The sequence below is a fragment of the Maniola hyperantus genome, chromosome 16 (genome assembly GCF_902806685.2).
Source record: "Maniola hyperantus chromosome 16, iAphHyp1.2, whole genome shotgun sequence".
In the NCBI taxonomy this organism is placed as follows: Eukaryota; Metazoa; Arthropoda; class Insecta; order Lepidoptera; family Nymphalidae; genus Maniola; species Maniola hyperantus.
The window spans coordinates 13,098,145-13,126,100 of record NC_048551.1 but is presented as its reverse complement, the minus strand read 5'-3'; positions in this window follow the sequence as shown (position 1 = coordinate 13,126,100).

Sequence of the window (27,956 nt, the reverse complement as noted above, 5' to 3'; positions counted from 1 at the left end):
GAAAGAATTCCCGAGGGGTTTCCAAGCGGGCGAAGTCGCGAGCATCATCTATTACTTTATATATGGCTGTCAAGTGTCAGTGCATATTGACAGATTTATGCTGACGGACATGGAACTTGTTTTACTTAAATACCCTCAAGGTTTACAGCATCAGTGAACCTTGTAAATGTAAAGGTCTTCTTAAATAGGTACATCCAGAAAACTACTTAAATTTTAATGTAAACTTGTAACGGGAGACCTACAATTTATAATAGCTGACAGTCGCATGGATAATAGGTAGATATACCCAACAGAACAGGCGTAAAACCTAGATCTGCGGTTTACATGGAAACTAGGACACAAATGTAGAGTTTAAAACATAGGTATGCTAGCAAAGGCTTTGTGTGTTCTATGAATAGGTACCTTTTATTTGAGGAGACAGTAATTTATACTATGTAGATGTAGGTAGTGGTTGTTGTACATTGCCATTAATAACTAATAGGGTTGGCAACTAACAAATTGTTTTATTCGAATCGAACACAGAGTGTCTGGTTCTCATTTAATTATTTCTATGAAGCCCTTTTTAGGGTTCCGTACCTCAAAAGGAAAAACGGAACCCTTATAGGATCACTTTGTTGTCTGCCTGTCTGTCTGTCAAGAAACCTACAGGGTACTTCCCGTTGACCTAGAATCATGAAATTTGGCAGGTAGGTAGATCTTATAGCTGACATTTGGGGAAAATTCTGAAAACCGTGAATTTAGGGTTAGATCACACAAAAAAAATTAAATTGTGGTCATAATAATTAGTATTTTCAACTTTCGAAGTGAGTGACTATATCAAGTGGAGTATCATATGAAAGGTCTTCACCAGTACATTCTAAAACAGATTTTTATTTATTTTTATGCATCATAGTTTTTGAATTATTGTGCAAAATGTCGAAAAAATACGACTGTTTTACTTCCGTAGCCTCCCTCGTTGTGCGAGCCTGACTCGCACTTGGCCGGTTTTTTGTAATTGGTTTCAATAACCTTTCTTTTGTCTTGTTAAAGTTATTGGAAAATGGATTTATAGAATTTGTAAACTAGAATATTGAGGTTTATCCATGGTTTATCGAACTGTGTTTGTAACCTAATTACCTAACTTACTGTAGGGACTTCGCAATTCAATTTTTAAATGCCAAAGCGTTCACACTGAAGTGTTTCATTCTGACATTTTTGTTAAAGTAGGTACGCGTTATAAATGTTAACATAGACGCACACTGTGACAAATTCTATTGTGGGTATCTTTATACTAACTCGTTCATAATGCTCTCTGCGGAAAAGGATAGCATTAGATTTAAATCTGTTAATTTAGTTTAGAGATTGTCGCCTGAGCGTCTAGCCATTGCTTAGTTGCTTCACTTGCCAGCAGGTTTGATTGCAGCCAAGCGCTGGTCTATAAAAAAATAGGATCAGAACATCAGCCGCTTTGGCTGCTGAAAAGATATTGCTCAGGCTATAGAAGCTATTGGTGTGTAAGATTAATTAAACTAGCAGCTGAGTTGTTGAAAGCCGCTGCGAATGAAAAATTAATCCAACGCGCCTTTTGCGAAAAACATTTTGTCAAAAAAATATTAAACAAAGTCGTCAAGTGTCAACCCTAGCACAAACGATGAATACGTCAATCACAAAGCGGGCGGGGTAAATTGTCGCCATTGTTTGCAGTTCCGTGCACCAACGACAACAATTAGGTGGGATTTTGTGCTACTGTTCTGTTATTCCTTTTCTAGACCCCTCGTGCGTCCTTTAACGTAACAGCCTACTAATTTTCCATCGCTGGACAAAGACTTCTCTCTTTGCCTTTACAACCACTTACGTCCACTTGTCACTAGGGTAGGACATATTCCTCTTTAGGAATATGTACTACCTGAGGGACAAGTGGGCGTATAGAGTAACAAGCCAGGTGTTGTGTACGAGGAATCGGCTGATGAATGTATAGTATTTTGTTTGTTAATGAATACGTCAATCACAAAGCGGTGGGATCAATGGTCGCCATTGTTTTGCGACAAGTTCAAGTTTCGTGCACCAACGACAACAATTAGGTGGGATTTTGTGCTACTGTTTTGTTATTTTGTTCTATTAATTTTTTACTAATGTTCAACATGGACAGAAGAATTTGGTATTTTTACCCTCCTAATTTTTATCTAATGTACATAATCATCAAAATCAAGCCCTCGCCGGCACATTACTGAGTACCTACTGAGCACGACTCTCCTCTCAGAATGAAAAGGGTTTGGCCAGCGTGGTAGACTATGGCAGACATGTTCATAATGTTATCCTGTTATTTGCTTTGTTGGGTTAAAGCATAAAATATGTAGGAGATACATCCATGAGTATTAACTAGGTACTAAGTACTTACTTTGTCTTATCTATTATTCAGGTAGTTTCTTCGTCATAAAAAGTCATTAGTCACATTCCCCAAACAGTCAACAAACACAATTAGTCACTGGAGCTCACTGACTGAGGCAATAAAACACTCATAACCGCCACCACGTGTCAAATGACTCGTATAGAAATAAACTTTATTTTTAGCACTCACAGGATCGCCTGTGGTGCCACACTCCGCTACCACGATTCCAGGAAATGGTGGTTTGATTATAGTTCCTACGACAAATCTAGATAAGGAAATACATGCATCAGTAACCATTATTATAAATCCCGTGGGAACTTTTTAATTTTCCGGCATAAAAAGTTGCCTATAGTCAAGGTCTCTCCAGGTCTTTAATTATGCCCATGCCAAAAAATCTCGCTTATGCTGTGCGTCGTCTGTCTGTCAGTCAGTTACGGTACTGTTTTACATGTAGGTAGATATGTACTAGAAGGATAGGTATCAGGTATGGCGGATTGACAAGATGTATTAAAAACATAAGTGACTGAACGAGGGAGCCCGAATTCCGACCGGACCGGTTTCGCTTCCCACACTGTTAGTCCCTCGAAGATGTTTTATACTCAGGATGTCTAGCCTAGCCCAGTTGAAGGTCGCGCAACTAAACTATAGTCTATGTCATACCCATAGATTGGCTGTTATAGGTAAGTAACCTATGTCTTTTGCTTATAGATGAGTGTCCAATTGACAGTTCTAGAGCGAAAACTGTGCATCATCATCATCAACAACTGTACCCATCGTTGGCCCACTACTGAGCACGGGTCTCCTATTAGAATGAGGAGAGTTTAAGTCATAGCCTGCCATGCTGGCGAAATGGAAATTGCAAATGATCAATTACCTGGTACGAAGCTGTGACGTATTGAAGAGACGTGTCAAAAACATAAGTGACTGAACGAGGGAGCCCGAATTCCGCCCGGACCGGTTTCGCTTCCCACACTGTTAGTCCCTCGAAGATGTTTTATACTCAGGATGTCTAGCCTAGCCCAGTTGAAGGTCGCGCAACTAAACTATAGTCTATGTCATACCCATAGATTGGCTGTTATAGGTAAGTAACCTATGTCTTTTGCTTATAGATGAGTGTCCAATTGACAGTTCTAGAGCGAAAACTGTGCATCATCATCATCAACAACTGTACCCATCGTTGGCCCACTACTGAGCACGGGTCTCCTATTAGAATGAGGAGAGTTTAAGTCATAGCCTGCCACGCTGGCAAAAAATGGAAATTGCAAATGATCAATTACCTGGTACGAAGCTGTGACGTATTGAGGAGACGTGTCAAAAACATAAGTGACTGAACGAGGGAGCCCGAATTCCGACCGGACCGGTTTCGCTTCCCACACTGTTAGTCCCTCGAAGATGTGTTATACTCAGGATGTTAGCTTAGCTATGTTTAATGAACCGATTAGAATGCGCCCGATCACAGATAGAGATTTGTTAATTTGTTGCTTCGGAGTCCCTATATCGGTTCGCTTTGAAATCTTTCAAAGGATTTTTCTTTTCTGAATCTAAATTTTCCATTCATAATTTTATATTGATTACTGTAATAATATGGTTACATTTTGCTTGAATTACAGAAAATAACATTTCTTTTAAGATTTTATTTACATATTTTTTATTGTCTGTCTATTATTGAAGATCATCTCGTAACATAAAATCTAGAGAAAACCATAGATTAATTATTGGTTTCGCTACGCTCTACGAGAAAACCTATATTCCTACTAGATTTCAACACGGCTTATCAAAGGGCGTGGGCGGATCACATAATAATTCTTCGACGACGGAGACAATGCTCTAAAATCCGCTATCTCCTCCTAAAGGTCGATGTTCATTATTTTCAGCCGCGTACTGTTATTAAGAATGAACAATATCAATTTCATAGATCAACGTACTAACTGGAATCATCTAACATCCAATGACCTAACGGACCGAGGCTTTCTAAACCAAACAAAAACTGTGACCTTAAAAACCCGTACAAAACAGAATTACGGCCATAAAGCCGACACAAGGCGACATTGAACGATATTTTTAGACGCCAAACAACTAACAAGGGCCTCACAAGATATTTACTTAAAGAGTAGAGCAGCTATTGGGAGAGGACTTTATTGTATCTCATTGAAAAATCAGTACCCTTATTATAAATGCGAAAGTGTGTTTGTTTGTTGGTTTGTCCTTCAATCACGTCGCAACGGAGCAAGGGATTGGCGTGATATTTTGTATAGTCAAAGACTTGGAGACTGGAGGGTGACATAGGCTACTTTTTATCCCGAAAAATCAACGAGTTACCACGGGATTTTTAAAAATCTAAATCCATGCGAACGAAGTCGTGGGCATCAGCTAGTTGAAAATTAAATATGCGTTACAAAATGATCCGGTCTCTATCTTTATGGTTTATAATAAACCGCTAGATTCGTCTAATAAACAATGGTTGACGTTGGATTCTAAAGTAGCCAAATAGCTCCTTTGCCTCTGACGTATCCTCTGTTTTCTGTTTCTCTCACCAGGGGAGGGAGAGAGGGACAGAAAATTCAAAAAAACACCTCACGTAATTTATGGATGCCCCCTTATGGAATCAATTGAAAAAATGAAACACTTTATGAGATGATAAACATAACTTCGTCCGCGTGGATTTAGGTTTTAAAATCCCGTGGGAACTCTTTGATTTTCCGCAATAAACGTAGCATATATATGTCACTCTCCAGGTCTTTAACTATATTCAAGCAAAAAATCACGCTGTTCCGTTGCGCGGCGTTTGAACGAAAAACCAATGAATCAACAAGAAAAGACTTTCGGAATCAACAAACAACATTTGAGTAAAATATTATTATGAGGTAGTGACTAGTAATGCCCCGCGTCGCTTTGCCCTATCTGTGACTAATATAACGTTCAATATCTCGATGAAGGGTTTATTTCTGTAAACACACAAATGTACTGCAGACAAGGAGTGAACCACTCGCACACCGTTTTGGGATAATATAAACAGTTATGAGGATGCCAATGACAGATTCAGTGCAGGTTTGGGGGAAAGAGTCTGTCCATACGTGGTTTGAGGTATATCTTTATACTTACCTTACTTATTAGGAATGGTCAGTAAAACAGATAATCACAACAATGTATCCAATCACATTGGTGTGATTTTGAATATGAAGGGTTTAGGGCATAATCCGCCACGCTGGCTAAGTGCGGATTGGCAGACTTCACTTATGGAGAACTCACAGGCATGAAGATTTCCTCACGATGATGTTTTCCTTAACCTCCAAAGCAAGCGAAAATAGGAGTGCGTGCCCGGGGACCTCGCGAATACGAATCGAACGACTTCGGACTTTCCCACCACGGGCGGACTTATCATGGATTTTACGGCATTTTGGAATAACTGGGTCCAATCATAAGTATAGAAATGAAAACAATCCATTGGAAAGTGTTCGAGCCTTCGAAAAAGCCACACAAGACAGTTAGCCGAGAGTAAATATTGTGCAAGCTGTTATCGCGGACGCTGAGCCAACATGACAGTCGTCATGCGGCGTGCGGCAAATATGCGGAACTTTGGTACCGTTCGTCCGCACACATTACAGTGCAAACATTGTTATTGTATTGACTAATTGAAATTTTTTTCTAATGGTTCCGCTCACTGAGTGTCTAAAAATTTCAATTTAATAATCCTTACGGTCATACGTTGGGACGGATGGGTTAGTTGGACTTGATTAATCCATACGTCACCAAGGTCGTGGCGTAAGTCCATATATACGCCTAATAGCCGGACACCCTCGATCGCCAAGCTTAGGCATAAAAGTCGGCCCACGCCCTTTCGGTACCCTCATCATTCCGCACATTGTGTTGATTACGCGACTTTTGAGTCCACCAATCACAACAAAGCATTCTTCCCTGTCCCCCGCCAACATTTTACGATTTTGTTTTCAACACAAGTTCCTCTACCTTTGATTTCTCTATATTTACATTAAAACTGTTACAAAATAAAACTAATACAAAAACATTGGTAGTCATCCGTTTACATAGATAACTCACGCAACAGGATGTCTGTCCGGTGTCTGTCTGCGTATTTATAATATAAATTCTAGTAGAAATTCTTGTGGTAAGGAAACGACGCGCGCTCCTAGTTACATACCTATTATTTTGCTGGCGGTTAAATATGCCCTTTAGACTACTTTAGAGGCTAGACTAGGGACAAAACAAATGTAGCGTAATTTTGTGCGAGTTGACAAATGCGCTCGGATTTTTCGGCGTTTTGTGCGCGCAGATAGATATACTTGTATCGCCAGAGTGAGCTAGAGTGAGGGAACTCTCGGTTTGATGAATCGATGAAATGTCAAATATTAGGCTATGGCCTATGGGTGACGTGAAATCAAAGAAAAATAGGCGTTTCATAGGCTACCTAGCTTCAAATGTAGGTAACATTTGACATCATGCGGGCATGTTGTGATGATTTTAGGTTAAAATATGCTAAGGCCTATAATCGATAGGTTCATTACAGTGATTAGACTATATTCAAAAGCAATAATTGTTAAAGTTTATTTTTATACAAAAGTATTATTAGGTATGACTAAATGAATAATTTATGTGTCAGATGTATTTAGCAGACCAGTCAGATTTTTAAAGGATTTTTATTAAAGACGTGCAGAAATAATCACATTATCTTTCTACAATTTGATTGGTCATTTGAACATATTAACTTTGCTCCGCTTAGTGGATACTGGACCTTAGCCCTACTCTGCCTTATCATTAGGACCTTGACAGTGTCGACTTTTTATCACAAGCTAAGACGCCAATTATATTAAAAAATACATATATTATAATTATGAGATATTACAGACACTACAGTTGCTAGGACCGGTGTTTAATGACAGCCCTTATCTTATCACTAACTTTATTTATAATAACTTGAAATACTAGTCAAGTGCGAGTCGGACTCGCACACGAAGAGTTCCGCACCATCATTGTACAAGATATAACATTATAATATACTAGCTGATGCCCGCGACTTCGTCCGCGTGGATTTACGTTTTTCAAAATCATTGAGTAACAAACATCCAACATCCACATTTTCACATTTATAACATTAGTAGGATTAGGATGTACTAACAACAATATATACAGCAAATAAAATATGATTGATTGATTGATTGACTAGCTGAAGCCCGCGACTTTGTCCGCGTGGACTACACAAATTACAAACCCCTATTTTACACCCTTAGTGGTTGTATTTTCAAAAATCCTTTCTTAGCGGAAGCCTACATCTTAATAGCTATCTGCATGCCTCAGCCCGATCGGTCCAGTAATTTGAGCTTTGCGTTGATAGATCAGTCAGTCAGTCAGTCAGTCAGTTACCTTTTCCTTTTATATATTTATGATTAAACCACTTTTATAGATTTCTTTAGTTTGCATGGCGGCCATTTTGAAATTTTCCATCTTGGTTTTTTTATTATTTGTTGTTATATCGGACATAGAAATACACACTGTCGATTCTCTACTTACTTGGCATCTTTCGGGTACTGAACCCTAAAAAGTCAATTTATAACGAGATTGGTGTAAAGTCCAGGCCACAAAGGCCACAATAACTATCTACTTGTTTACTTTACTGACTTGTCGGGCCCGCACACAGATGCATGACCCTACTGGATCGAAGAGTACTTCACTATGATATACAACCGTTAAGTACTTTTTGTTTTATCCACTCGATTTTGTATATAAGTCCCGCAAATTGCTAATGGGCGTGACCGCCGTTTCAGTGATGTCAGCACGACTGAAGTTTCGAGCTGATTGGTATATTTTTATTTCGGCTGACGGCAAAATGACGTTATTTCGATGTTAATGGGACATGGTTCAATTTTCGGGACTTAGGGTGCCTGTCCACTGAAGCGGAGCGGAGCGGAGATGTGTTGAGCAGACCAATCAGAATGTTGGTAAATAACGTCATAATTTTACTCCATCTGACAAAACTGATTGGTCAACTATACACATCTCCGCTCCGCTCTGCTTCAGTGGACAGACACCCTTATACTACAAGAGTGTTGCCAAAGTGCGCTGTCATACTTGATTCGTTTCAAATCTTTTCTGATAAGATAACTAAGTAGGTAGGAATCTACATCAACATACAAATAATACTTATTCTAAATTATCTAATCGTGATGATAAAATTACATTTTGATCCAATTTCGAAACTTACACATAATATCTAACAGTGACTACATAATAAAATATTTGTCAAATTCTTTAGTTCCAAGACTAAATTAAATAAAAATAAAAATAGAAGAAAGAAAGAAGAAGGGAAAAGGTTTTTTCCCAAAAAATCTTCCTGTATATTTAGATGCCACAGATACTGGAATAAAAGTGTAGGTATATAAGCAGCTGGCAGCACAGTATGATAGTAACGTATATGACATATTATCAAGTACTACTTACTCTACTCTACCTTCTCTATTAAACTTAATTATTTCCTTAACCATTTCGTTAGTACAAGTACCTACCGATGATTATAATTTGTACGTAGTTTTCTAACCGTCCGTAATAATCGTAATTTAACCTTATGACGGCCTCGGGCTACTTGCTACTGTGTGCTTAGTACGAGGCTTTACATCTCACCAATGTTGATAGAATTCGACCGTCGAAACACTCCAGCGTTAAAGAAAAATGAACTTTAACTGACTGTTCATACGTCTACAACTAGCGCTCCAAGCTGAGACATTTTGATATATGAATCGGTGGTACTGAATTTTTAACCTTAAATCAAGGACTTTCAGTGGGGTGATTCGCTTACTCAGTGATCAACACTGAATGATGCTCATTTGACGTTGTTTGGTTCTATATTGCTGCTTCAGATATTGAAGAGCAGTAAGTGAATTTTTCGTAGAAAACCTTCAATAGATTAAAAACGAATGGCATATAAAGTAAAAAAATAGATGAGAGATCATATGAGCTCGGTGGCTATCATTCAGTGTTTTGATCACGAGTAAGCGAATCTTCCCGCAGGTCCATTTACTCTGACGTTACTTATTGTGTGCTCGCTCGCATTCCATCAACGTTGGTGAAATGTAAAATCTCATACTAAGCACACTAATGGCTACTGGCTGATAATACCCTTAAGTAATACCGGATGAGCTAATAGCATGAACCAGACTGAAAAACTTTATATATATTTTTTTAAAACTGCGACACTGGATTTCGATTGTCAAAAACTTCGTGGGAATTATTTGATTTTCCGGGATAAAAGTAACCTACTTCATTTTTATGGGAAGTCGCGTAAACGTAAGTTGGTATACGTGTTGACGACATTTCGTTAAACTTAAATACTTAATTAAGTACTTAATTATTTTTAACTAGGTAATGCCCACGACTTTGTCCCCGTAGGTTAAAGTTTTAAGAAAATCCCGTGGGATCTCTTCGATTTTCCGAGATAAAAAGTAGCCATGTCCTTCTCCGGGATGTAAGCTATCTCTGTACCAAATTTCATACAAATTGGTTAAACTGTTTGGCCGTGAAAAGCTAACAGACAGACAGACACACTTTCGCATTTATAATATTTGTTTTCTTTTTAAAGTATATTTACCATGCTATAATCATGACTAATGTTCCCCTTTCCCCTCCAACTAAGCGTAAAGCTAGTGCTAGGAGTAGGTACGACAATAGCGCAACGGCTGTTACGGGTTGTAGTATGGATATGGATCTTTAGTCTTTTCTAGAGTCTTTTAGTCTTTTCTAGAGATATTAGTCTCTTTCATTGTAAGCTTCCGAGTTCCGACCTTCAAGTTCAAAGGCTAATTAATCTTTCCACTTTCTCACCGTAACTTTTAATTTAAGGTCCGCTTAAAAGGCGGGTCTGTTTTAGCCACGATACCTCAAAACAAATACCCATTGAATATACCCCCATGCCCATAGACGTCTGCATTGAGTGATCTTAAACGCATCAACTCAGTCTCGATTGTAGGTTGACCATGATTTTTATACGTTAGGACAGTCCTAACATTATATATAAAAGCCATGCTTTTAGGTTTAAAACGCTCGAGCAGTAAACAAAAAATATTATTTATAACTGGATAACACTGGAAATCCGGTTTTATTTCATATCTACATTATAAAGGGAAGCTCTATGCAAAAATTTAGCTTTTTAGGTCCAAGGGTTTGAGCTAGTCAGTCAATGAGTTTGAACTTTTTTTGTACCTATATGTATTGATAATCATGTGAGCCTAGTACTTGAGAGCTAGCTCCGTTCCCGATTCGGGAGGTCGGGGGTTCGATCCCGGGCACGCACCTCTAACTTTTCGGAGTTATGTGCGTTTTAAGCAATTAAATATCACTTGCTTTACCGGTGAAGGAAAACTTCGTGAGGAAACCTGCATGCCTGAGAGATCTCTATAATGTTCTCGAAGGTGTGTGTGAAGTCTGCCCATCCACACTTGGCTAACGTAGTGGACTATGGCCAAACCATTCTCATTTTGAGAGGAGGCCCATGCACACAAGTGAACCGGCGGCGATAGGTAGATCATGATGATGATGATGTTGAATCAGTCAGTGAGACAGGATTTTTTTACATGTATTGATCATGGCTAAATTCAGGCATTCAGAACCAGTGAAAGATGCATTTGCCGATTCAAAAGCACTTGTAAAAAAATATTTGAATAAGAAAGAAAGAAGAAGAAGAAAGAAAACTGGCTTATTCATCTTATGCCTAAGGTACAAACAAACTTAAAATTAATAGTTAGTAGATAGTAGTTAGTAGATAATAAGAAGTACTTAATAATTAATTAAATCTAAAATGAGTTCTTGCACCCACTTGGCACAAGATGAAATGGCCCCAGCTCAGCATTAATGCTGCAGGTTTTAAAATAAAACCTGAGCGCTGGTATGCTGCCAGGACCAATAAGAGTGACGTGCACGAGCCTAACAGTCTTCACCAACATCTGTGATTGACAGGATGAGTTCGATTAAACGGAGCTAAAAAATAAAAATAAAAAATAGTCATTGTGCATGGTTAGTATAGCGTGTAATTAAAAATCTTAAAAACTTGCCGTTTTATATAAGGGTAATAGTTAGAAAGGCAATGAAATAAATACAGATAAAAGCATAATTAACATGTATGATATATGTGTGGTATTGACGAGCTGTCTGCCGAGATAGGTACGGGCGAAATGTTACTTACATTACGTGTGTAGGTACCTAGATGTAGCAAATTAGCAGCTTCAAACGACTAAACTAAATAACCTAGAAATAAAAATCTTTCTATTTCTAAATAGCTGATCATGGTTAGCCTACACAACGTGCGCGCGCGCAAACAAGTTCCCACACACCCCTCCCCCCTCGGCCGGTATTCGAAACTGCATTCCTCTCCTCGACACGGGAGACCGGGGTTGCGGTATGAATGGGAAAAACTCTCATTTATATCCCTCGACGGTTTTTTGACGGCGTCTGCTGACACTGTCGCTAGACGCTGCGCTGTGGGGTTGATTCTTTTTTTTGGTTCAACGTTAATTTTCTACCCCATAACATGCTGTTTTTAATCGACTTCAAAAAAAAGGAGGAGGTTCTCAATTTTTTTTTTGTATGTTTGTAACGCGATTACTCCGTCAATTATGAACCGATTTTGATGATTCTTTTTTTGTTTTGTAGGTCATACATTTCGGAGTTATGTGCGTTATAAATAAATTAATATCACTTGTTGCAACGGTGAAGGAAAACATCGTGAGGAAACCTGCATGCCTGAGAGTTCTCCATAATGTTCACAAAGGTGTGTGAAGTCTACCAATCCGCACGTGGCCAGCGTGGTAGACTATGGCCAAAATTCTTCTCACTCTGAGAGAAGACCCGTGCTCTGTAGTAAGCCGGCGATGGGTTGATCATGGTGATGCCAAATTAATGTAGCTGTAACTATAGAAAAATAAACCTACAGTAAAAAGACTGCTATCAGACCCACTCAATATCAGCAAGATAAGGTTTTATCTGGACACGCAGACATTCGTTAGTCTAAATAAATGGCAAAGTGTAAAGGCGGTCACGCTATCAAGTCCTTCAGTAATTTATGCCCCACTTAAGATTTAAATTCCGCCAGCGTGAGGGATAAAACTCGATCGTTACGCCATTTAATTTTTAAATGTAGGTTACCTTACTACTAACGCGTAATTTTTTGAAAGCGTACTGTACATAGCCCCTAAGAAATTTTACCTCATTTTTGAGCAATTTTGACCCCTTAAATTTTGTTAATTCCATGCATTTATTTAAAAACTTATTTATACTACACTAGATGATGCCCGCGACTTCGTCCGCGTTTAGTTTAGTACTTTTGATCCCGGAAAATTAAAGAGTTCGCACGGGTTTTTTAAAAGCCTAAATCCACGCGTAAGAAGTCGCGGGCAACAGCTAGTTTTATATAAAGAGGTCAAAACCTACGTCCAAAGTAATTTGAAGAATAGAGTTCCCAACGTTTGTAGCAACAAAAAATAACACTAACGACCATCAGCAGCCCCGGCTGTCCTCACGACAGAATGCTGTCCCACAAGTTCATTCATTCTTGGACCGGACTCGAGAATAAACGGACATGTCCTGGAACGACTTAACATGTCACGATCGGTTGTAAAACCAAACGAATGGGTATTTAAGGTGGTTTGATACATCCGGCCGCGAAAATTCAAATTTTAGGTAGTTTTTCGAAAATAGTAGATTAATCATACATCGAAGGCTTATGGTAATGAGTTTTGCGGGCATAACATTTATGCATCGACATGTTTTTCCATAAAAACTTTGGTCAAAAATACTCATTTACTTCATATTTGTTCATGAAAGATAATTTTCTGAATTTTCCCAGATTTGCAAAAATATGAAGTAAATGTGTACTTTGACCAAAGTTTTAATGGAAAAACATGTAGATGCATAAATGTTATGCCCGCAAAACTCATTACCATAAGCCTTCGATGTATGATTAGTCTACTATTTTGCGAAAAATTAACTAAAATTTGAATTTTCGCAGCTGGATGTATCAAACCACCTTAAACGCAGGGTTTGTAATAACAAGTTATTTTTTTTTACAGTATTATTATGGCTGTGGTAACAATGACATTTCGGCTTTGTAGTGCTTTGTCTGTCACTCATACCTATATGAGGTTTTGTCAGTTTCAACGACAGAGACAATGCTCTACAAAACCGCTATCCCAAGGCTAAAGGCCGACGTACATTATTTTCTGCCGCTTACTGTATATTATTATACTAGCTGATGCCCGCGACTTCGTCCGCGTGGAATTAGGTTTTTAAAAATCCCGTGGGAACTCTTTGATTTTCCGGGATAAAAAGTAGTTTATGTCACTCTCCAGGTCTTTATCTATACCCATGCAATAAATCACGTCGATCCGTAGCATCTTTGCGACGTGACTGAAGGACAAACAAACACACTTTCGCATTTATAATAAGGGTACTGATTATGTCTGCAAAAGTGAAGTAGGTACCCAATGATAAATCGTATAACAACAATGTCAAACAGAGGCGATTCCCAGGGCCGCATGTCCGGCACTAACTGAATCGGTGCTATCACTGCTTGTGATAACCAGCCCGCCTGCACTGGTTAGGTTATCTGAAAAAGGCCGTTTGTGCACTCATTCGTTTTCGTAAAATACGAATCGAAGAGTCCGTTATACAAAATGTATGCTTGTGAACTCATTTGATTCGTATTTCGACGGATCCCCTTATAAAAATAAAATAAGTATTTTTACAGGTTTTTAACCGACTTCAAAAAAAGGAGGAGGTTCTCAATTCGTCGGAATCTTTTTTTATTTTTGTTTTATTTTTATGTATGTTCCCCGATTACTCGAAGACGCCTGGACCGATTTTGAAAATTCTTTTTTGTTCGAAAGGGTATACTTCAAAATTGGTCCCATTTAAATTTGGTGAAGATCTGATGAACATCTTCGAAGATAGATACTGGAACTCCTCAACGGATAAGAGTAAATTGCTCGCGATCAGTGTAATAGCTTATAGTAAACAGTAGATTTTTAACCAGTCATAGCATAATTCCATGGGGCCACTAAAAATTGTGAAATAAATTTTTTTTACAAAAAAAATTAAAACCGACTTCGATACACAAACATTTTTTGGGGTCGGTGCCAATGAGGTGCCATTGTGGAGTCTCATAAAAATATGAAGTCTAGACGATTCGCGCAGCTAAAGCTAATTGGCACCGGCACCAAAAAGTATTATTATGGAACTATATTAACTCTTGTATACATAATATATTCGGTAATAAATTAAATTATTTTTCAATTTTTAGTGTTTGTGTATCGAAGTCGGTTTTTATTTTTTTGTAATTTTTTTATTCATAATGCTAAATAAATAATTAATTAGATACTTGAAATTATTTTTTGAGGGGGGGGCGGGGGATTTGATCATTGTGTCAACAAGTATTTAGCATCATCATCATCATCATCAGCCTGTGGACGTCCACTGTTGGACATAGGCCTTCCCTAAAGAGCGCCACCACACCCGGTCCTCAGCCTTCCTTATCCAGCCACGTCCCGCCAGCTTCTTTATATCGTCGGTCCATCGTGCTGGAGGGCGTCCCACACTACGCTTGCTTAAAGTATAGGTATAGTATAGGTGCCTGAAGTAAAGGTTTCTATAAAGATGAGTTTGTAAATTAAATTGAAAGTAATTATCTAAAAGCGCCCCAGGCGATAAAACATAATCTGCGAGTATCATGTTCAATTAAATTTACCAATAGCGGTTGGTATTGAAATGTCAAAACGCCAATATCAATAATGAGAGGTGTCATAACTTAAATATCGGCAGGCTTTGATATTCGCCGTGAGAATTTATCTCCGTTTTTGGGTACCTTATTATTTACCTCACTGCGCGACACCAAAGTTTTTCTCTTCTATCTGGGTATATACGAGTAGGAAGGTATGTGGGGTTATTTATCGTCATCATGGTCAACCCATGACCGGCTCTCTGCAGAGCATGGGTCTCCTCTAAAATGAGAAGTATTTTGGCCGTAGTCTACCACGCTGGCCAAATGCGGATTGGCAGACTTCCCTTTTGGAGAATTCTATTCCTTATCCCTATTCTCAAAGGGAAGTCTGCCAATAACCACATATTCACACTAGCGGTTTTGGCTGAGCGTTGATAGATCAGTCCGTCAGTCAGGACTAGACTAGTATAGATTGTACACGATAAAATAAAACACCGGGTTGTTCGGTACATGAGACTCGAGAAGTAACTAACTGACTGTTGCCACGATCGTGTGCATTGGCTGACTGAGGCGTATCTAGGTACCTAATGTTCAGTGGTCAAAGTCCGCGCGTTCTCGAATCTAGGTACTTATGCTTTATTAGAAAAACAAAAAAGGAATGACAATAAGGTAATTGCGTCGCCTAAATAGATTTGACTACCAAAACACACTTCGAACAAAGTGATCATCAGTTCTTAGCTTATCTTTGCAAACCGCTACTTTTTGCCGGTGTTTAATTTTTTTGTATGACAACCTAAAATGAATAGAATAGAGACTATGGGAAAAATATTGTATTTTTATTACAGACACGTTTGATTTGTGGCGATAAAGATCTTCAATCTATAATTTTTTTCTTCCATACCTACTCCATACTATTTTATACCTAACTAGCTAATGCTCGCGACTTCGTCCGCGTGGACTACAAAATTTCAAAACCCTATTTCACCCCCTTAGGAGTTGAATTTTCAAAAATCCTTTCTTAGCGGATGCCTACGTCATAATAGCTATCTGCATGCCAAATTTCAGCCCGATCCGTCCAGTAGTTTGAGCTGTGCGTTGATAGATCAGTCAGTCAGTCAGTCAGTCAGTCATTCAGTCAATCAGTCAGTCAGTCACCTTTTCCTTTTATATATATAGATTACTATATACTACTAACTGATGCACGCAACTTCGTCCGCGTGGATTTAGGTTTTAAAAATCCCGTGGAAACTCGTTGATTTTCCGGGATGAAAAGTAGCCTAGGTCACTCTCCTAGGCTTAAAATATACCCATGCAAAAACCACGTCGATCCGTTGCTCCGTTGCGACGTGATTGAAGGACAAAACCAACAAACCAATAAACCAACAAACAAACACACTTTCGCATTAATTATAATATGGGTAGATTTGCAGAATATATTTTATTACAACATAAAACTACCTATTAGCATTAAAACGACATACCTACGACAGGTCGAGATGGCAATAAGGGTGGGGACGGACGCCCAGCACACCCGCACGTCACCCGCGCTTTTAGCACGGAGGCAGGCGGTTCATGATGGACGTCTAAATCTCATATACCGAATCCTGAAATTAAACGAAAAAGCTTTCTCAAAATCCAATAATCCCCTCAAAAGTCTTCTTAGTTTCTAGCCTATTTAAATATTAAACAGACTACTATTTCGGTATAATATTATCTTTCCGAATAATCTAAAAAAATACTCCTAAAGAAAAAAGATTTTCCTAAAGAAAAAAACCGACCAAGTGCGAGTCAGGCTCACACACCGAGGGTTCCGTACTACAGTCGTATTTTTTCGACATTTTGCACGATAATTCAAAAACTATGATGCATAAAAATAAATAAAAATCTGTTTTAGAATGCACAGATGAAGACCTTTCATATGATGCCCCACTTGATATAGTTATCTTACTTCGAAAATTGAAAATACTAATTATTAGTCATGACCACAATTTAATTTTTTTTGTGTGATGTAACCACAAATTCACGGCCATGTCAGCTATAAGACCTACCTACCTGTCAAATTTCATGATTCCAGGTCAACAGGAAGTACCCTGTAGGTTTCTTGACAGACCGACAGACAGACAGACAGACAACAAAATGATCCTATAAGGGTTCCGTTTTTCCTTTTGAGGTACAGAACCCTAAAAAAGAAAAAAAAAACAATTTGTCTAATCTAGATTCTAGTCCGAAGAGTCTTGATCTAGTTAAGCGAATTTAAAACTCAATTGTTTTACTTTGCGTTACGAAATTCAATGCCTAACCTAATTAGTTTTGAATAGAAAATGCTTTACATAGTATTATTTACTTACCTACTTTACAATTTGAATACAATGTACCTAAAAAATAAAACATAGGTAAAAAAAACCGGCCAAGTGCGAGTCAGGCTCGCGCAACGAAGGTTCCGTACTACAGTGGTATTTTTTCGACATTTTACACTATAATTAAAAAACTATGATGCATAAAAATAAATAAAAATCTGTTTTATAATGTACAGGAAGACCTTTCATATGATACTCCACTTGATAAAGTTATCTTACTTTGAAAATTGAAAATCCTAATTATTTGTTCATGACCACAATTTAATTTTTTTTGTGTGATGTAAACCCTAAATTCACGGTTTTCAGATTTTTCCCCGAATGTCTGCTATAAGATCTACCTACCTGCCAAAGTTCATGATTCTAGGTCAACGGGAAGTACCCTGTAGGTTTCTTGACAGACCGACAGACAGACAACAAAGTGATCCTGTAAGGGTTCCGTTTTTCCTTTTGAGGTACGGAACCCTAAAAAGTAGGCACTACAGTATGCCTCAGCTTCACGCTTGCTTCAAACCCCTGTTTTATTCCTTTAGGGAATCCTTCCTAAGCGGACGTCTACGTCATAATAGCTATCTGCATCAGCCCGATCAGTCCAGTAGTTTAAGCTGTGCGTAGATAGATCAGTCAGTCAGTCAGTCAGTTTCTCCTTTTATTAAAGATAACAGTACTCTACAACTACATACCTACTGCCTTAAAGGTCTGACATTTTTTCATGCATTCCGACCGCGAAATCTGCCGTTTCGTACTTGGGCATAATGAGACGGTCCAACTGGTTTAGCAGCTTTAAAGCGATCGCACACCAACCAGGCGTCCGTACGCGCCGTAAAAACCGCACGTGCAAGGCGTTGCGCATTTTTCGATACAAATAAATTTGACCGTATCGCCCACGTCACAGAAACGCGAATGAGAATATCCGGCTTCTTCTTCTAAATATATAAAAGGAAAAAGTGACAGACTGATCTATCAACGCACAGCCCAAACTACTGGATGGATCGGGCTGAAATTTGGCATGCAGATAGCTATTATGACGTAGGCATCCGCTAAGAAAGGATTTTGGAAAATTTTACCCCTAAGGGGGTGAAATTGGGGTTTAAAATTTGTGTAGTCCACGCGAATGAAGTCGCGAGCATAAGTTAGTAATTAGATATAATATCTCTGTGTTGCATTGCTTGCGAAAAAAGTAGGTACCTACCACTATTAAAAATGCTGGTCGGTGTGCGATCAGCTTTATGGGCAGATTTATAGTGGTTATTGCATGAAGGTTGCATTTTTTGATACGACATCTTATAACGGAGTGTTATGTAACGTTATATAACGACTACTTGTTGCAGTTTACTGCGTTAGCCTTGAAGGAAGTCGAGAAAATTTATATTATAAACCTAAGATACGATACCTAACCTAGTTAAGCCTACCCACTAGGCTATCACTTGAACCTAGTTGAACCTAGTGACAGCCTAGTGGTTAGGACGTCCGCCTCCTATTTGGGAATTCGGGGGTTCGATCCCGCACCTTTAAACTTTTGGAGTTATGTGCGGTTTAAGAAATTAAATATCACTCGCTTTAACGGTGAAGGAAAACATCGCGAGGAAACCTGCATGCCTGAGAGTTAGTTCTAGATAATGTTCTCAAAGGTGTGTGAAGTCGATCGATCGATGGATTTTGGTGAAATTTTGGGTATAGAGATATGTGATTGCATCCCGGACTCAGAAGATGGACAAGGACATAAGTTAAAATGGGATGGGAAAATTGATTTTTAAAAACCTTAATCAAACTTCTCCTTATGATCAATATTTGGGGAAATTTTGATCATAGATTTTAGACACCGTTGAGAACATTATGGATAACTCTCAGGCATGCAGGTATCCTCACGGTTATATTTTAATTACTGAACATACCTACGTAAGTCTGAAAGTTAGAGGTGCGTCTCCGGGAACGAACCCTGAACCCCGTAGAGACTAGACTATGCGCTCAGGCATGAAGGTTTCTCACGATGTTCAGGAGTTAGGGTACAATAATAATTGAATAATTAAATTGCCATACATCTTGCAAGTTAGCCCGCTGCCATCTTAAACTGCATCGACACTTTATCACCATGTGAGATCGCAGTCAAGGGCTAACTTGACAACTTATAAAAAACTTGATTCTTTTAACAAAATATTTCATTTTAAAAATAAGTATGTAAATTAAAGGGGAAGTTTGAAAGTAGCGCCAGTGGCAGAAAAGATGAGGGGTAATAGGCTGGCATGGCATGGGCATATAATGCGGAGGGAAGAAAGCCATGTCAGTAGAAGAATGTTAAATATGCATGTGGAAGGATAAAGAGGCGAGGATGACCAAAGAAAAGGTGGAAGAGGATAGGCGTGTAAAAGGGGTGGATAATACGTTGACGAATGACAGAAGTGAGTGGAAGAAGACATGTTGTTCCGACCCCACGTAGCGTGGGATAAGGCAAGAAAGAAGAAGATAAAAATTAAGGGTAAAAAAACTTAATTAATAAATCATTAGGTACCCATATTATAAATGCGAAAGTGTGTTTGTTTGTTGGTTTGTTGGTTTATTGGTTTGTTGGTTTGTCCTTCAATCACGTCGCAACGGAGCAACGGATAGATGTGATTTTTTGCAAGGATATAGTTAAAGACCTGGAGAGTGGCGTAGGCTACTTTATATCCCAGAAAATCAAAGAGTTCCCACGGGATTTTTGGAAACCTAATTCCACACGGACAAAGTCGCAGACATCAGCTAGTTAATAATAAATTGCTGGGAACTTTTCGGCCCAGGAATAACAAACCGTTGATTGTTTGTTGTCTTGTTTTTTTCGGAAATTAATTGTCGTGTTGCTTTAATGAGGTTTCGTTTTCAAGTAGTAATGATTCGCGAAGGAGTTGGTATATAATTTTGTATTAAAGTCAATTCTCGATGCTTTCGATTTGGTCCGTGGAAACTGGGCCATCTTGGATATTTTTAAGTACCTTTTTTATTAAAACCAAATAGCTATCTCACGGTGTCAAGGGGGTGCTAGTTTTTTTCCTCTTACCAGTTTTTGGGATTCCGTACCTCTAAAGGAAAAAAGGAACCGTTATAGGATCACTTCATTGTCTGTCTGTCCGTCTGTCGTGTCTGTCAAGAAGACCTATAGGCTACTTCCCGTTGACCTGGAATCATGAAATTTCATGAAAAAAATTAGATAGGTAGGTCTTATAGCACAAGTAAAGGAAAAAATTCAACAACCGTGAATTTGTGGTCACATCGCAAAAAGAAATAGTTCATGAAAATGTTTTCATGAACAAATAATTAGTACCTATTTTCAATTTTCAAAGTAAGATAACTATTATACCAAGTGGTGTATCATATGAAAGGGCTTTACGTGTATGTACATTCTAAAACAGATTTTTGTACATAATAGTTTTTGATTTATCGTGCAAAATGTCGAAAAAAATACCCGAGTACGGAACTCTCAGTGCGCGAGTCTGACTCGCACTTGGAAGGTTTTTTTTAAATTATTGCCTGGTATGATAATGATGGCTGGTATTTATCCGTAATATTTAATGTATTTTTTTTAAAAACAAACAATAAAATAAATATTATGGTCTTTATGGTACGGTACATATAGGCTAAATACTATCAAAGTCGAATTTTATGTTCAAAAGCATTACGCCATATAGATTTGTGTAAAGACCTTCGAGCAATACGCGTAAGAGGAGATATAGAGCTTTCTTTAGTACCGACCATAATCAAGATGTGAAATTAGTTTGTGACGTGGTTTAACGACATAATAATTAGTATGTTCATGTAGATAACGGGTACATACCACGATTAATTTTAAGTTTTTACTTGTCGATATTTCAACCCAATTACACGGGTCGTGGTCACAACTACATGAAAAAGTTCCATAACATTATTCCCTGACAATATGACATGATCTTCTTAAGAGGGCGGTAAAACACTCTTTTAATTTTTTTATTCAGATACAAGTTAGCGCTTAACTGCAATCTCACCTGGTGGTAAGTGATGGTGCAGTCTAAGATAGAAGCAAGCTAACCCGGAAGGGGTATGGCAGTTTTTATTAAGCTCATACCCCTTCGGTTTCTACACGGCATCGTACCGGAACGCTAAATCCTCCCACCAGACAAAAGACATTCCGCAAAATTTGGTAATTTACAGTGTCTAGTGCTATAATTACTCAAGAGCAACTGTAATCACATAATCCATACTAGTATTATAAATACGAAAGTATGTCTGTCTGTTTGCTAGTTTTCACGGTTCAACCTATTTTACGGGTATAGAGATAGTTGAGATAGTTTTCATCGTGGAGACAGGCATACACTACTTTATATCCCGGAAAATCAAAGAGTTTCCATGGGATTTTCAAAAACCTAAATTCACGCAGACGAAGTCGTGGGCGTTGTCGTAGCCGCAAAAATTGTTCAGAAATCAGAATGACCCGTCAGATTTTTTTTAGACCCATTGGTCTGGTACTTAAAGCGTCTCCCCTTGATATGAGTGTAACTTGTGTGTAAAGCCGACATTACAATGGGAATTAGAGCATGTCGGTAAACATTTACATATTTCACACATCGAGCAATTCTGACGAGTTTCCAAACGGTATGGATTTACTTGAACCCTTCATGTTTACATATGGATTACAATGGATTTGATCATTTTTTGCATAAAACACTTTCGATTTCATTCCATCAGCCTGCATATTTCCACTGCTGAACATATGCCTTTTGAAGAGCGCTTCCTCATCCAACCGCTTTCCGCCACCTTCTTCAGGTCCTCGGTCCGGGCGGCTAGAGGTTATCCTACACCACGCTTACCGGCACGTGGTGGTTTTAATTCTAATCTGTATAATACCTACTTAAAAGTTTTTATGAATAACTAGCTGATGCCCGCGACTTCGTCCATGTGGAATTAGGTTTTTTAAATTTCCTTGAGAACTCTTTGATTTTCTAGGATAAAAAGCCTATGTCACTCTCCAGGTCTTTATCTATACCCATGCAAAAAATAACGTCAAACCGTTGCACTGTTGCGACGTGATTGAAGGGCAAACCAACAAATCAACAAACCAACAAACGAACGCACTTTCGCATTTATAATAAGGGTACTGATTAATCTTTAGAGGTAGGTCAGGTTAGGTACTGCAAGTATCTTTATTACCTAGCTGCAAAGACAGTATGACAGAAGTGCGCTCCACGCATTCCCGTACAGGTTTAGGTACGTCTGTAATCCCCTTAGGAGAAGCCCCTGCAGTTGCACATCAGTTGCACTGCGTTACAGTTCTCTGTCCTACATTTCTTTGTAAGTACCTAGATGCCTATAGGTACCTACTTATACCTAATAATAATAATAAATATACTTTATTGTTTTCATTATTGCTAGTAACTACTATGTACAATGTTATATCTAATATACTTATCTAAACTAAAAACTAACAATAAACAAAAGGTCGCAAACTCAGCATAGCCGAGCACTGCTCGCAATGCTCGGCGCTGGTTTTCAGTTTGCGCCATAATTTATATTGATTAATAAAAAACGCACCGCGCCCGTTGCGTTATCTCTTCATTGATCAATAAAACTTTGTATAAACTAAACCAAAACTGTGACATAAAAGAACTAACTAAACCAAAACAGTGACATAAAAATGAACAAATCTAAAAAATTGCAGTAAAAATAAATCTAAATATAAAAATAAAATATATATAAAATGTACCTTCCCAGCTTAGCCTAAAGAATAAAACTCTTAATCATTTAAAAATACCTAACAGTAATATACAGCAACATCATCTAGTGTAGTACCTATCAGAAGTCAGAACACGTCTGCCCTAGCGGCCATCGGTTCTGCAGTAGACGTGGTCTGCCCACTGCCAATCCAGCTGGCTAATTCGTTGCGCTATGTCAGTCACTTTGGTCGCTCAGCTTGCTATGAGCTATGCTGAGGGACAAAATCCGCAACGAGGAAATCCGTCGGAGAAGTTAAAGTTAAGGTTGTCTCCCATAACAATACTCGTAATGACCTACTTATTGCATCATAGATAGATTACAAGTTATAACACGTCGGATTAAACACCTGCCTTCATAATCGATGATGACTGATGAAAGGTTGTTCTGTCAGCATTATCCACTGTGACAACGACACATGCGTGAACCAATTCTTATTGTTTGTAAGACTTTCTCTTTCACAATAGGTTGCTCGTTATGCTCACTATTGCTCGTTACGTGATGAGGCTGTCCGCTGTACCAACATTAGAACATACTGTATAGTCCGCGACGTCTAGATGGCAATCGGGGTATGAGACGGGGAGACGCCCCGCACGCCCGCGCCCGCCCGCACTGGGTTAGCGCGGGGGCTGTGCTCCTGTGCGGGGCGTTTCCTCACCGACTGCCATTTCAACCTGTCGCGTACTTATAGTTTAAAGATGACTTCTTTAATTACACCAGAACATACATTGAGAAACGCGGACACTGACAAATTGTGGTTACACAGTTCACGACTTAAAAGGCTCAGGGAACTTGTAACAAAACATCGAGGCTTCGACGTTACTGGCAGGCACTGGCAGGCGCCAAATGTTACCTACCTAGGTACATTTGACGCTAGGTAGGCTATGAAACAACAATTTTTCTTTGATTTCACGTCACCCGAAGCCTAATATTATTTGACATAATATAATATCGTCGACTCAGGATCAAACCGAGAGTTCCTCACTCTAGTTAGGGAACTTGTAACAAAACGTCAAATGTTACCTACATTTGACGCTAGATACTATTTTTTCACTATTACTATTTTTCTTTGATTTCACGTCACCTAATATTATTTGACATAATATTATCGTCGATTCAGAATCAATCCGAGAGTTCCCTCACTCTGGTTCACTCTGGTGCTAAGGAGTGGACTATGTTGGATGTCTTTTAGAGGGACAAAGTGTGTACTTGACGAGGAAATCCGTAGAACGAAAGTGACCGACATAGCTCAACGAATTAGCAAGATGAAGAGAGAGTTCTCTATAATGTTCTCAAAGTTGTGTGAAGTCAGTCAATCCGCAGTTGACCATCGCGGTAGATTATGTCCAAACCCTTCTCATTCTAAGAGGAGACTCGTGCTCAGTAGTGAACCGGCGATGGGTTGATGATGATGATGATGCCTGTGTCAGCCTGGACTTGAGACTTCTGTATTTCTATTGGAATCATAAAATATGCTTATCATATAATTTATAATACGATTATACATAAATTATATTTATTATATAATTTATGTTATGATTATACTTACGTATAATTTGTAATAATTTATTGACAGCTGATGATACAGCTCGACATGTAAAATATAAATTAATAAACATTGCGGCAGTTGTGGTACGTATTCAGGTTAATTATACGCAAATTGTGTTGTTTTGTATTAATTAATTACTTTTTAACATTATTACTTGTGTCTGGCAATTATAGGCATTTTGTTCCGTTTCAATTTCAGATCTAACTGACAAGGCTTATTGAAAAAAAATTGTTTTAACTGTTCGAAAGAAAGAGCTGTCCAGCCTCCAAAATCGTAAACAAGTTATTTAAAAACATTCGAAAATGTTTTCTAAAAACACTCAAAACTCAATTCACATCGTGTTTTCAAAAATCATTTGAAATTCAATTATACACATCGTCTCGTTTGTGATTTGTTGGTGTCTCAAAATGGTTAACGCCCATGTTGTCTTTGTCGTTTGTATGGGAATACGTAACGGAAAGCGGTAATTTCTGAGTTAGGAGTTTCAATACGTATGTAAAACAGAATTCCTGAAGCAGGTGTCCATTTTTACAAGTACCTAATTGAAATGTCTTTTTAGATTAAACTCGCGCGTGGATATAGGTCGCAAAAGTAGAGGTTTATCCAAAGATTTAATACACGTATGACCTGATTTCGCCGCTGAATCAGCGTTGATGATGTTAAAATGCCTTTTTAGATTAAACTTGCGCGAGGATATAGGCTGCAACAGGTAGAGGTTTATCCAAATTAAATTAAATCATTTAATTTAATTTAATATAATGCTGATACTAAATGTTTGTACGATAACGTCTTTGTAAAGTATTAATGAGTAAAATTATAATCATATTGTAAACTAGCTTATGCTCGCGACTTCGTCCGCGTGGACTACAAAATTTCAAAACCCTATTTCACCCCCTTAGGAGTTGAATTTGCAAAAATCCTTTCTTAGCGGATGCCTACGTCATAATAGCTATCTGCATGCCAAATTTCAGCCCGATCCGTCCAGTAGTTTGAGCTGTGCGTTGATAGATCAGTCAGTCAGTCAGTCAGTCATTCAGTCAGTCAGTCAGTCAGTCAGTCACCTTTTCCTTTTATATATATAGATTAAAGAAGATTATAATTATCCAGAGATTTAATACACGTATGACTTGATTTCGCCGCTGAGTCAGCGCTGATAGCTAAGCTGTGCAGTTAGAGAATGCGCCATCAAAATTTCATTCTCCACAGGTTCACAGTGCTTGGTTTTAGACCTTTCATCTTTTGTCTCGCGTTGGAAAAAGTATCGATTTTCGAACCCATGAAATCGTCCTAAATGTACCATGGCGTGGTCAAATCTATCATTATAGATGTTGTCTATGGTTCGTTATTTGTAACGGGATAGAGTTTACAATTGCATAGCAAATTGTACCTATACTGTACAGTAACAATCGGTTCTCTCGATAATATAACATGGCTGACGCTGACCTATGCTTAGGGTTGTCACTTGCAACATTAAAAAAAACTTTATATTTTACTATATTAGAGTAAGTTCATAACAATTCACTATAAAAACCTCAGTGCTTGTGACTTTGAAGGGCAGAACCTATTTGGAACCCGAAGTTCTTATGGGACCATTTCGAAAATTTTATACGGGGTGTAACCAGAACGCTGGTAAAAACTTAGCGTTATTGTTATACGCACTACCTAAATACTATATACAATACCAATAACCATTTGCTTCATTTTGTAGTTTTAGTGATTTAGTATTTTTCAAACCCGCAATGTATAGCGTGCAAAATCGAGTCAATGCCCCACCTACGACGCGGCATTGACTCCGAGTGGCCTACTTACGCAACATACGTTGACCTCTAGCGTCAGTCAGATGTTTATTTGCAATATATCGTGAAATTTTACAAAATATAGGATATTTTTTAATTTATTTTTCGCGTATTTTCTTATGGTATCATATCAGTAATCATCAGTATTATCACCTGTCTTCGTTTTTGCTGGCGTTCTGGTTACATCCTGTATAACGGCTTCCTGCGACTTGTGTGATGACGTCTGCCCTGGTCCACCTAGTGGGTAGTGGGAGGTCTGCCAATGCTGCACTTTCTGATGTGAGGTCGATGTTCCTATACCTTGAGGCCCCATTCGTTCAATGTGTACGGCGTAATTAAAATCTTGTCATATAATGAAGTCGGTTAAAAAGGCTACAATACCAATTTAATTAGGTATCTAGTCAAATTAGTTACGGTCTGTGAAGGCCAAGAACACTGAAGTGAATCACTTCCGATTTTCAACACGTTATATTCTATTTCCGACAAAAAACAACAAAGAATTGTTAATTAGTCGGTTATGTGAATGTTATATGTACTTCTAATGATTTAACAGTGTAGATATAATTATAATAAGAGTTTAGAGTGTGTATCAAATCAAACAGACAAACATAATATGTAGTATATAGTAGATCTAGCATTGTATAAAATCTTTGTTAACCTACATTTAAAGCAAATAATTTTTTTTTCAGTTTGACAGTTTTAAATTAAATTTCTAAAAATTGTTAAAATAAATTAAAAGAGTTATTTCAGATAACTTAAGTTTACGGTAGCTCTAGGAGGTTGGAGCCTTCTTTTAGGAGTAGGCGAAACTACTCCTGTGTCAGAAGACACCGCTCTTCCTTAACAATGTTATCATCGGCGATATCAAGCTATTAATTGATTGATATAATAGGCAGTTTGTCTTTCAATCTAAATCAGTGGTTTGTGGCAGCCCTGATTAGAAACATGAGGGGCTCCGTCGGGCTGTGATCGGATGACAGCTTACTGGGCCTCTAATTAATGATTCCGTATTAGGAATTTAATAACAGCCCGGTAATCGATCGGTAAAGAAAGAATGTATTGGTATGGTATTATTTTAACTGAATTATCGGACAGTGACCTCCTGCGGGTCCTGTTGGTCGCGGTAGGTACCGGTTCTCACGGGGATTAACGATTGGTCTTTACTTATTGGATTTTTAGTTTTTACTATGTTTATAATTTGGTACTTTAGGGGAGTTTATTCGTAGTGCGCTTCATACAAACGTATTTTGGCTCTCATTTTAAATTAAACCTAGTTAGTAGATGAGTAGTACCGGCAAACGGGGTGGGGACGCCCCGCACACCCGGACAGTCCCCGCGCTAACCCGGTGCGGGTGACGTGCGGGTGTGCGGGGCGTCCCCACGCCTCATATCCCGATTGCCAACATCGAGTCCGACTCGCACTGACCTGAACTTGATCGGTTTTTAGGGTTCCGTACCT